At 39.2% G+C, this 12,010-nt stretch overlaps 1 protein-coding gene across 2 annotated transcripts in view; it reads left to right on the top strand.

The window, feature by feature from the left end:
• The window catches only part of EIF5B (eukaryotic translation initiation factor 5B), a 35,965-nt gene that overhangs the window by 680 nt on the left and 23,275 nt on the right, over window positions 1–12,010 (top strand). The window lies entirely within an intron of this gene.

Raw genomic sequence — 12,010 nt, forward strand, 5'->3', positions numbered from 1 at the left:
TAGCAGGAGAGAATGTATTTTTACTTGTCATTATAAAGTAACAGTACAAAGAATCAATCCGTTTAAAGAGGGTTTTCAGTTTTTAATAATGACAGGTAGTTAAATGAAAACTGATGCCTTGAAATGTGTATGAACTAGAAACTACAATGTTTTTTCCTTGAGCCATTGAGCATTTCTCCTCTGGAAGTTCTCCCCATGACAGCTGTGTCACAAAATACTATTTCATCTCTAAGAACTTCTTATTTCTCAGGCATGTATTGATGCTTACTTACAGGTGTTACTCTGTATCAGGTTAGGGGAACTGTTTCAGTTTCGCCGATCCTTTCTGGCTGATGTGTTTTCTTAGTGGGGTATTTTCCTCATCTGCCTGTTTTTCCTGATGCCTTTTGCCATGCCATGTGTGTTGCTTTTTAGTATCATTATCAACTTGTTTCAAGGGCTGGATTTCACAGGAATGTCTTGGGAGCAGCTCTGGTGAGGAGGTGAGTTGAGTGTGACTTGAGAAAGAAGAGGGCAGGGTTGGATATTTGTGCTAAAGGAAAGAAGAGCTAGTGCCTGTCTTTGTACGCAGTGTGGTAGATGCCAGATGCATGGAGAAGCCTTTGGATACTGAAACCCTGCTGCCTGGGGCTGTTTCAGGGGTAGTGGCTGGTGTGCAGGGAGCACTTTGAGAGTCTTGGTTCCTGCTGGATACTTCATTCTCATGTGTATCTCTGCACTTATTTCTCTGTGTAAAGAGAAATGAGCACAGGCCTCTCTTGTGTGCTACACACAAAATGTTGTTTGTCTAAAACTGGAAGCATACCTTAAAGGAAAGGTCAAGAATTTCTTGTTAGAATAGTTGAAATCTTGAGAGTCTAATTATTATTACATCAGATCTAAATGTTGCAAAAAAGAAAGAACAATAGTGCAGTGACAGTAGTTGTGCTTCCTGGTGCCAAGTCCTAAGGTCAGTGGTTTCATCGTGGTGGTGGTGAGCTGCTGCAGAGAGCTGTCAGCATCAGGTGTCCTTCACTGGGTGCGTGTGATTGCTCATGGTTGTGGTTTCATCTTGCTCACTCTAGGAGCCACTTGAGATCATTTTTATGTGCTTGTTAATAAGACTTTGCTCTTCACTGATTATTCCATGAAGCTCTGTGGTTAGCTACCTCCATTGGTTAGCTGCACAATACATCTAAATAAGAGAAAGGCACTGTGCATTAAATACTATTTCTTTCTTGTTTGTTACTCCTAAAACCAGTTTTGTTCAGGTCTGTGTTTCTTTTAGCCAGCGTCTCTCAAGTTGTGTGCTGTCCTGTGCCGGGTCTATAGAGGCCGTCTCTGTTATCCCATATGCCTGTGCCCCACTGTGTCCTGTCTCTTCCCTTCTCAAGGCCACTGCTCCCATACCAGGCCTGTATTTCTCTACACTACGTTATTGTTGAGGACTTGTGAATTCTCATTCTGTGCAGTGACTGTTTGTCACTGATTCTGTATGAAGCTATGGTTGCAGCGTGCCTAGGTAAACAAAAGTAGAATCAGTTAGGCCTGGGCACCTGGTTAACAGAGAAATTGCTGTCACAGCTAAATCAAGGAACAGTTGCAGGCAGGTCAGAAGTTCAGCCAAAGTAAGCCTTGACGGGCTTTAGTCCTCAGGTCCTGCAAATGCGGTACTGAGCTTAGGAGTTGCTCCTAGCAGTGTCACTGTCACAGGGCTACGCAGTTGTATGGCTGGGAGAGGGATGGTGTGCAAGAAGAATACAAACAGGGGTGTGTTTGAGAAAAGAGGACAGGACTGTTACACTGGCTGTGTTTTATAGCAGGCAGTTTGAGGGATGGAAGTGAGGATGGACCTGGAAGGCCAGTGGTGTTTTGGAACAGGTGTTACCTGCAGAGGTAACTTTCCTCTTCTGGTGGTCTTGGTTCTAGATGACATCCTTGTGAATATCAAATTCCCCTGAGAGAGAGGATGTACTGCATGTTTGCATCTCTGGCTTGAATTTGGAGTTCCAAAATCCCCCTCCAATCAGTCTCCCCTCCATTTCTGGTAAAGTGAGAGAGGAATGGGGCTGCGTAATCAAAGGCTTGCAGTTGGATTTGCTTGCTGCATCTTCAGTTCTGTGCCATATAGTGCAGTGTTATTTATTCTCTCCTTTTCCTCTCTTTTTTTTCCCAGCAGTTATGTTACAGGTACAGTCCCTTATACCCTTTTTGGCTGCAGCTCCCAAAGCATGTGGCAGCTCATGGGCACAACTTGTGCAGAGGAAGCATGTGGGAAGATGCAGGTGGTTATGTTTATGCTGTGAATATTTGTTTGAGAATTGATGTGGTGACAGGAAGGAGATTTTCTGCTCGACACACAGAGACAGATTATGTAAGGTACAAGTGATCTTGGCTCTGCTTTTCTCCCCTCACTGCCATAGCTTTGCCTCCTGTAGTGGAGTTTCCTCCTCCCCTGTTTCTGTGGGTATGGTAGCAGTCATACAATGAGTGTTGGTGTGTGCCCGGGAAGTGTGCTGAGAAATGAGGCCGAGGATGAGTTTTGTCCTGGTGTACTTATACCCTGTTTCTGTAACGACGCTGAGATGATAGCTGTGACGAACAGGAAAAGAATGAAAATGCAAGACATAAATGCCTGTTATGAGTACAGATTATTACCTGAATGCTACAAATCTGTTCATACTATAGCAGCACTGCTGTTATGCCCTTCTGGAACTCTGTTAGGGACTCCTGCTGCGTGATTGCTGTGTATGGGCCAGTGAAGAACATATGTATCTAGAATGGTCAGATACATGGTCACTTTGAGGTGTTAGGTGCTTCATACTGGTAGAGAATGTCTTTGGTCAAAATAGCTCCTAACCCACAGGGAAGTTCCTTTAATTGTTTCCTCTTTGGAATTTTTGTGTTTGTGGTGATCACTCATTTTCAAATGAAATTTCATAGCAAATATTTCAATACAAACATGAGGTATCTGAGTCTTCAAGCTTTCTTAATTAAAGAACAGGTGCTCTGATGTATAGTCTAGCTCCTTTTGGGAGGAGTGTTATGCTTTGGTTCTTTGATATGGTTTTAACGGCAGAAGGTATGTCAAGGTTCTAGCCTACTGTCTTTGGAGTTTAGTTAAGGATTTTTTTTAATGTGTGTGAAGAAAGGCTGTTATAAACTGCAGAACTCTGCTTTGAATCTGAGCCTCAAATTGCTGCTGTAGGCTTCCTAGTGAGTGTGCTGTGTACTCTGTTACAGATTATTGCTCGCCTAGAATATGGGTCTTTCCCTTTGAAGGTGTTAGCTTTTCATGTGTTTTTCCTCTTCTCCGAGCTTTAAGCCGCCTTCTTTTTCTCTTCATAGTTTTCCTTAGCTTCCAATAGGTAGTATTTAGCTGTGTTTATTCTTCTGCCCTTTAATAATGTGACCTGTTGCCTAGGCATTCCACTCTGATCATTCATGCTTATTGCTTTAGAAATAATAGGTGCTGGCTGTGATTCTGCAGCCAAGAGTGAACACAGCTGCTAACGTAAGACTTACAGTGATCTTACTGATGCTATGTATTGCTTTCTGTCTGGTATTGGCTACTACTCAGTCTGTTTGGTTCCTTTTCTGTTAGTGTGTTAAGTAAATCTTCTCAGTGTTGTGTAGGGAAGTTCTGTGAAGGCTAGAAGGTAGTTTGGAAACATTCTGTACACCAGAGTGTCATTGTAAGTTATCTGCTTCTCAAAAATATTTCCACAAGCAAAGCTTTCTGCAGCTCTGTCAAGGAGAACAGCTGATAAACCCTTGAAATCCCTGTTTTTCCAGTCTCATCTGGAAGATGGAAGATTTTGTACTGAAAGATGGAGTGAATGAATGTAAAATAAATTCACTATTACAGAACTTTGTTGTCCTGTCTGTGCAGATGTATATTTCTATTCCCCCCAAACTTAAAGTTTTTGACACAGGCGTTTCATATTTACACAAAAACTATATATACTTGTTGGATTTTATTTTAAAGCAAAGCATCATTGTAAAAAGTCTATAAGGATCATGAAATATTTGTGGTAAGGGCAGCATAAACCAAAAGACACCACACTACACTGGGGAGATTGTAAGAAGCAGCTTTTCTTGTCAAAATCTTTCTTCTTTTCATTATCTTCATGATGGCATCTAAATCTCATGTGTAACTACTGTTTATGAAAAGTATGAAAACAGTACATTGCAAGCCATCAGGAATTGCAGAATCTGTTGTTTCAGTTCTCTGAAGACTTCTGAAAGCCTGAAATATGTTTCTTTAAATATGTGCTGCAAGATGAAATATTGGTTTGAGTTATAGCTAATGTAGGTGGACATTGTTTCTCTTCAGGATTATAGGCAGTGTAAAGTGTAGTTCTGAAGTTGTTTTAAATGGTGTTTTTGTGATGAATTTTGATTTTATACAGTGAGATGTGTAGGATATAGAAGTTTTGAAGCACTGAGCTTGGTGGTAGTTTCTATTGTCTTTGCACTTTTCTTAAATAAATACAACCAAAAGAACTTCTTCAGGGAAGACTGAATGCTAGCTTTTTACTTACTGTTTCACGTTCCATGCTTTTAGTCATCTTATTCTCTTGAGATGTAAACACATAAACTGAGCTTTGAGGAGCTGCTTTATTCCAGAGAGCCGTGCTGCTAGCTACTAGCCACAACAGGAGCTTTTTATCTTGAAGTTTTGCTATATCTTTGTTTAAATGGGAATTTTAGGTTGGGGGGTTGTGGTGTGTGCTTTTTTTTTCCTTTGATGATTTTTTTTGGTTGTCTGTTCAACTGGTTTGGTGTATGTTTTGTTGCTTTTTTAAAATTTTTTTAATCTGAGTTATAAAGGAAACTTCTCATTTTTCTAGAATCTGTTTGGGTTAAAGGTGTAGCTCTCCATCTTTTTTTCAGAAGGTTTTGCTTAGCTGATAGTTATGCCACTCTTTTTCCCCAGCCAAACTTGAAAGAGAAGGCATGACTCTTTAATATTAATAATGGAATCATTGTCTTGGGAGCCTGAATGAAAAGCAATTACCCTTTTAGTCAGATTTTACTTCCTTGCTCTCTTGTGTAATTAGGGAGGTTCAGCAGCTTCCCTCATCTATGAAAAACCACAGAGCTGTAGTTCCACACAACCCTCAGCTCAGCTGCGCCGCTGGACATTTCAGACCCTGTGGTGTCACTGTTGCTGTCCCCAGCTGCCAGCGGCACCTGCCTCCATCGCAGTGCATGCCGTGCTCATGGGCCCACAGTGCAGATCAGGGGTGTGTTTTCATCCGCACAGAAAGAGTTTGCTGCGTGCACTTGTGGCCACAGGATTGCGAGCTGATGAGAGGGGAAGGGTGGCTGGGAATGGGCAAGGAAGTCAATTCCTCCCTCCCATACACTCTAGTTTGAGAAGAGGCAAGAGGAGTGTGCCCTATTTTTGGGGTGATTTTATTTTTATTCGTTAAGCACTCTCAGCACCAGTGGCGGGTTGCATAGCTGGTGCTCATGTGGACACTCCTTCATTTTCTGGGCTGAGAAAGGAGCACAGTTTATTCTTTCCTGAATTTCAAACTGCCTCAGTCATATGTAAGTTAAATGTTTTCATTGGAGGAAAAAAGAAAACCAAAAAAGAAGCTTGTGGTGTTGATGTACTTTGATAGGCTAAAATGAGAAAAAGGCCAGGGCTTTGTTTTCATGCTTTGAATAGCCTTGCTGAGCCAGCAGATGCCTGCAGTTTTCATTTCATAACCCACTTAAAGAACAAGTTGGTGATGTGAGGTTTTGAACAATTAAATGATTACTTCCAAAGTGGCTTATGTTTTGGCACAGTATAAACCAGTTGATCTAGAAGAACTTGAGCTGGCATTCTGTCTTTCAAACAATCTTAAAACTGCAGGTGAAAACAACTACAAGTATGTCCTTCAGCATTGGTAACTTGCTGGTTTTGGATAATGTTGTATTTAGAAATGCATCTTATTTTTGGGTTTACGACTCACATACGTGGAGGATGGATAAGGTGCTCTAGGGAAACAATGATAAAGATCTCTCTAGAGGTATTCGTTTTTCTTGGTCTAAAATTCTGCAAAACCAAACACATGAAAAGATGGTTCAGCTTCTCTTGTCTTTTTGAAGGTCAAGGGCTTTTTTTTCTTAAGCAAAGAAAATTACTTAATGACAGTGATGTTCCTTTGAAGGTGGTTAGAAGAGCTGGTGTCATTAACTGATGAAATAACTCCAAGGTTGCCTCAGCAAAAATGAGTTCTGATTATGCAGGAATGTGGGCAGTGAGTTCACAGCAGTGATGCAACTTTCTTGCTGTGTCAACTTGCTGACTCTGCTGCCCCTTTCACATGAAAGTTTAGTTTCTTTGTTTCAGTCTGTTTCTGATTGTACAGTGTTTTCTTATGTTTCAGCTTCATAGAGACAGCTGAAAACCAATCCTAGGTAAAAGATTTTGGCATGATTTGAGTTAGCATGTTATCTGTAAGATGAGGGCAAGCATAAGTAATCATGTTTGTCGCTCAGTGCAATGGATGAAAAAGTGCTTGTAACTTTTTAGTCTGTGTGAACACTTTAGTTTTGGTTTCAGCAGGACAGTGTTATCGTGTTGACTTTGTTTGCAAAGCTGGAAGTTGGATTTCCAGTAGTTCAGGGCTTGTCTCATTTTAAGCTGAATTCTTCCATTTAATTTCTGCAGTTTCATTTACCTAATTTCCATAGAGTCAAATTGATATGAATGAGGGCAACTCAGCTGCTTTGTATAATCCTATTGCTGCACTCCTTCAGTTCATGAATGGATTAGTAGTTTTTCTTTGCCCTTTATCTCACTGCTGCGTAATCAGGATGCCACCTCTGTCACGTGTAGCTGCATGGTGCCAGCTTATAATCAAGTTTTTCCTCTGTGTTTGGGGATATGTATTGTAGGCACTGTAATAAGTGTACTGGGAGTCCTAATTGTGTGTAGTCTTAAAAAAAGCATAGGAGGAAAACATGTTTGCTAGTGGTCTTGTTAATATAACCAGCTTGTGTGTTACATGAAATGCTCCTGGTCAGCTTTCCTTCACTAGAACTGGCATGGAAAGCTGGCGGAGTTTGGTTGGCAAGGAACGGCAATTATGCATTTTAGCTGCAGAAGTTCACTGAGCAAAGAAAAAGAAATGCTTATTAACTCTTATTTTAGTAGCTTGGGTACTGTCTTCCTGGATTTGGCTTTGTTTTCCTGGGCACTGCTAAGGAAGTATTTCAAATTTCCATGCCTAGATTTGTCTGTTATGGAGATTGTATTACAGACAGTATCTGTCCTTAGTATGGCAAGTTCACACTATGAAAATCCCTTAATGATGATTATATTAACTATGTCAGTATCTGAAGTAAGTTTTTAACCTTCCATGGAAGAGAGAAGTGATAAACAGTTAAAGTGTACTTGTAACTGTTCTGATGTACTTTTTTAGGGAGCATTGATATTTTTTGTTATTTGAGAATTGTAAGTTTAAATCTTGATTTGGAGCATGATAGCATCTCTTCCATAAGTGGTGCACTTATGAACACCTGTAATATTGTAGACTGAAAGAAATAGTGGAACTTCAGAATTTAAAAATACATCTTGCTAATTGTGAACAAGTATTAGAAATAGTGAACTTCACTGTGTGAGGGTTTTGTTTTTTAAGCAAAATGAGAAAGCATGTCTGTAAAAGACTAGAGTAAACCCTAGAATGTGAACACTAGGATTAACATGAATTTCAGCATCTGTAAGTAAGAGTTTGTTTTAGGGTCAACTCTGGTATCCAGATGGCTTCCACAGTGAATTTCTAGTTCTGGCTGTTGCAGGCCATTGCGTCAGACAACGAACTTGATCCAAAGCTGTGCTTGTTTCTCATGTTTAGAAAAAACAAACACCCCCTCAAATAAAATAAGCCCAACACCTTAAGGTGTTTTTAGTATTTTTTGGCAGATGCAGTGTATTAGCTGAGAGGTTGGTTTGTTTGTTTTTAAACACTATTTCTAGTCTTCAATATGGTTTCCTTGCTGTAACAGCAAGAGAAACACAACAGTTTGGGGTTTTTTTTCCTACAGACTGTGCATCTGTCAGTCACAAGATTTTTTCCCTTCTCTGACTCAATAGCTTGCAACTGTGTGGGATCTTATAAATAGCAGAGCTACTGGATGTCTTTGTACATCTGACTGAGCAGCGGTAGGCGACAGCTCTTTTATTTCCTAGCTGTTTTCATCTTCACACTGAAAGAAATTTCATTCTTCCTCTTATAGGCAGGATTTGGAATTGTAGCTTTATTTGTTGTTGAACATTTTTGTTTAACATGTAACATGAGCAACTTAGTTTGTGTTTTGGGTCTCAATTTCTGTTAGTGGCCTGATTTGATTGCTTTGTTTGTGTGAGAGATGTTACTGAACATCTTCTTCTGTTGCCCATGTCTGTCTTAAAAATCTCCAGACACTTACTTGGGCTTACTTGGGATGATCTGGGTATATTTGATCCTGGCTTGGTACCGTATGTTGTGTTAGCACAGCATTTAACTTGTGACCCAGTGAATATTCAGGAATCTATCCTTAAGTGGCTTCTCCCTTGTAATACAGGTTTTCATTAGTCTGTGCAGACAACTTGTACTGAAACACTTTGGGAAGCAGTTGAGTTCTTAATGTAATTTCTAGGGCATTAAGGTAAATATTTTTTCAGTATAAAGTATGTAAATGTTTCTGTGTGCTATTTTTAAGATTCACATTACTGTAATCCTGCTTAAATGGCAGAAGACAGTCAAATTGTGTAGGGGAAAATGCCAAGCACTTTTTCTTTTTGATTAATGATGTAATTCTAAAGAAAAAATATTTTGTTTGCTGTATGAAGTGTAGTGATCTCTGTGTATGTGTTATTGATTACTGCACTTTCCTTTGATTAGTGTGACTTGTCTTTTCCCACTGCAGAATTTTGCCCTATTTTAGGCACAGATCTCTATGGAAAAATGTCTGCAGCCATTTTTTTGAAAACTGCTTGTTTAGGTTTGAGTGAAGTACACACACCTAATTCCTGCTGTAATTTAATGCATTGAAACCTGCTTTAGCAATATCAAAACTCTTTTTACATCTGGCAGCAAAAATAGAGGCTGTAATCAAAGTTTGTGACTAACAGAGGTGGCTTACGCTTCACCTGTGAAACAAAGGAAAATCAGGGATATAACTCCTTCTCTGCAGTGCAGCAGTGCTTTGTTTTCCAGATCTGCTTGAGTCTCTTGTGTTGGGGAAATGTGAGGGGTTTTTTTTAGTGCAAAACATTATGAGCTTGAATGGTCTAAGGTAGTGAGGCTGTGAAATCTGTTTATGAAGTCCTCATGCAAAAGTAGTTTGAGGTCAAAATTGAAAACCACCTGAGCATTCCGGTCCTTTCAGGCTCTTGCATCAGGCCCTCTTAGGGTTGGACCCTAGTAAAGGCTGAGTGGAGACCTTTTGGAGATCCTGGAGAAGGAGCTTCCTGCAAGAAAGCTTGGGTTTCTGAAATGTGTGTTGGGGGACTGCTTAAAACCCTTCACAAGAAAAAGTTCTGTGGAGTATCCAACAATGCCCATAGGAAATGTGATACATGTTATGTATCTAAGTGTAGTGGGTTCCTTATAAAAAAGAATAAGAATCTCCCAGGAGTGAAGGGAGCACCTTCTTAATTTTCTTTTAATTATACAAATTATAGTTGTATTTATAATTGCACGCAGCCTTAATTTTACTTCTTACTTCAGTGAGGCTCAAATATTTGAAGGTTGCTCTGTCACTTGTTAGTAAATTGGTTGGTTGGTTGTTTTTGTTGTTGTGGGTTGTTTTTTTGGGTTTTTTTGTTTTTTTGTTTTTTTAGGTCAGAGACCATTGACCATTTCTTCAGAAACTTAATGATGAAAGCCAAGTTTGGAAAGGCTTTTGTATTGATGTTGCTATTGTGACAGCTGGATTATTATTATTATTATTGTTGTTGTTATTATTATTATTATTATTATTACTATTCCTAAACTGTTCTTGTTGGTGGGTGTTAAAGCTTAATGTGTGTCAAATAGTTTTTTTCAGTGTTTGAGATTTTTTTTTTTCAGTAAGGAAGTTTTCTTCTTCAAACTTCAGTTGAGGAGAGTTGATTTAATAGCAAATAAAACCTTATCTTCTTAAAGCCTGTGCCCCGGAAAACATGAGGTACCACAGACATCTTCTTTGCTTGTAGCAAAAACCCCATGTGTTTTGTTTGGACCTAACTTTCTGCTAAACTGCAGTGTGAAAATTCAGCCTTGGGTAATATCTGTGTAAAATATGACCTGTTTAGATGCCTGGTGCGTTAGTATCTGAACAACCACGTGGTTAAGGTCCTGTAGTAAGGGAGCAGGACAGCCTTGGGAGATGTAGTAGTAGAGCATGTATTTTGGTGTTTCCAAACTACTTCAAGCTTGGATATGACTCAGTCTCCTCCATCAACTCCTAGAGGAAAAGGAGGTAAGCAAGTGTGCTTAGTAAACTTGATATTTATCAATTAATGATGAATAATGCAAGAACAAGTCTGAGGGCCTATGTATAGGCCTGGATATTATGTAGTTATTAGCCTGACGTTAGGGCTTTAATTCTAAGTATAGAAGTGAGTGGCATTTTTATTTCAGCTGTTACCCCTGATATTTAGCCAGTTAAACTGCTTATAAAAATGGCACTTTAATTGCTGAAACATCACATCATCCTAGAGTGAAAACGGCCAAAATGTATACTTTCTCTTGAGGAAGACGAGGAATACTTTAGAGGTCTTGCACTATTTAAGAGATACATTTCTTTTGACAAGTGTATTACAGATCAAGTCAGCACGTGAGGGAGTGTTAGTAGGTATATTTTAGGTGTGTTTTTTTTTCTCTTGACTAAAAGTATCTCTGGCAATACAGGTGCTGTACTGTGAGGTACTTTGTTGTGCTGCTTTTTATTTGGTTTGTTCAGTCTACCCAGAAGAAAATATAAAGTCTTACAAATACAAATAATCAATCTTGGCCTTTAAAGAAATTATGTACTTTGTTGCTTAGCTGTGCTGTTGTCACATGTAGACAGTTTTTGGTGACTTGCATATTCCCAATATGTTGGATAAAATGTTTGTTAATGTCAACATTCACGTGCAAAAGGATCTAGTCCTTTCCCTTTTGCAGAGAACCGCAACTTAAACTTACTGAACTTTAGAATGTGTAGCTGAATAATTGAATACTTGCTTTTCTTTATTAAGATTCAACTTCTGGATTTATAAATTGGCATGAATGAAGCTCTGGTAGTTTAGGATTTGCTGATATCTTGAAAGTCCTGAATCTGGAAGATATTTTTTTCTGTTGTTTTCTGGATGTAGTTTTGGGTATTTGGTGAGTCAGCCTTTGGCTGATTTATCCTCAGTGGGTGCTGATAAATGAGACAGTGAAATTGTAAACCAACAGTTTTCTGCCCGGTTATCTCAGAGGCATTTAAATGAAATATTAACAGCTTGTTGATTAAATGGGTTTTGAAACTGCGAGTTGTGGTAAAAGTAGCATCAGACCAGGTTTGATCTGAGTACTGAAGCTCTGTGTGAAGCATGGAATAAGTAAGTCTCCTTTCTTACAATTGTACTGTCAGTGTGATGAGGTGGTAAAATGTCTGGACAAAAAGTTCTTTTGGCTTTCTTTAGGCCTCAGAGAGGTAATACTAAGGCAAGTGGTACAAATCATTGCTTGCCAACTACATTGGTATTTTTTATGATCTTCTTTAACGTCTGGCTTGGGGCTGAGCTCTGTTAATCCGTGTGACTTCTTTTCTTGAAAGATAAAATTTTTAGTCTGATGGCAAATCTTCGGCCACTATTATTGTGACTTGGAAGCTGTAAAGAACTTTCACTTAGTTGCTAAATAAAAATACAGTAGTTTTTTTGTTTGCTAAAGGGTGTTTGAAGGAGCAAATAAATACCTCTTAGTAGGATCCCCTGGTTGTGAATTTGTGCTTCATTTTTACACTTTGATTGTGGTGAGTGCTTTTCTGTCTTTGGCAGCTGTGATTTGAAGGGCCAGACAACTCATATTTGGAG

The sequence above is a fragment of the Prinia subflava genome, chromosome 3 (assembly GCF_021018805.1).
Source record: "Prinia subflava isolate CZ2003 ecotype Zambia chromosome 3, Cam_Psub_1.2, whole genome shotgun sequence".
NCBI classification, from domain to species: Eukaryota; Metazoa; Chordata; class Aves; order Passeriformes; family Cisticolidae; genus Prinia; species Prinia subflava.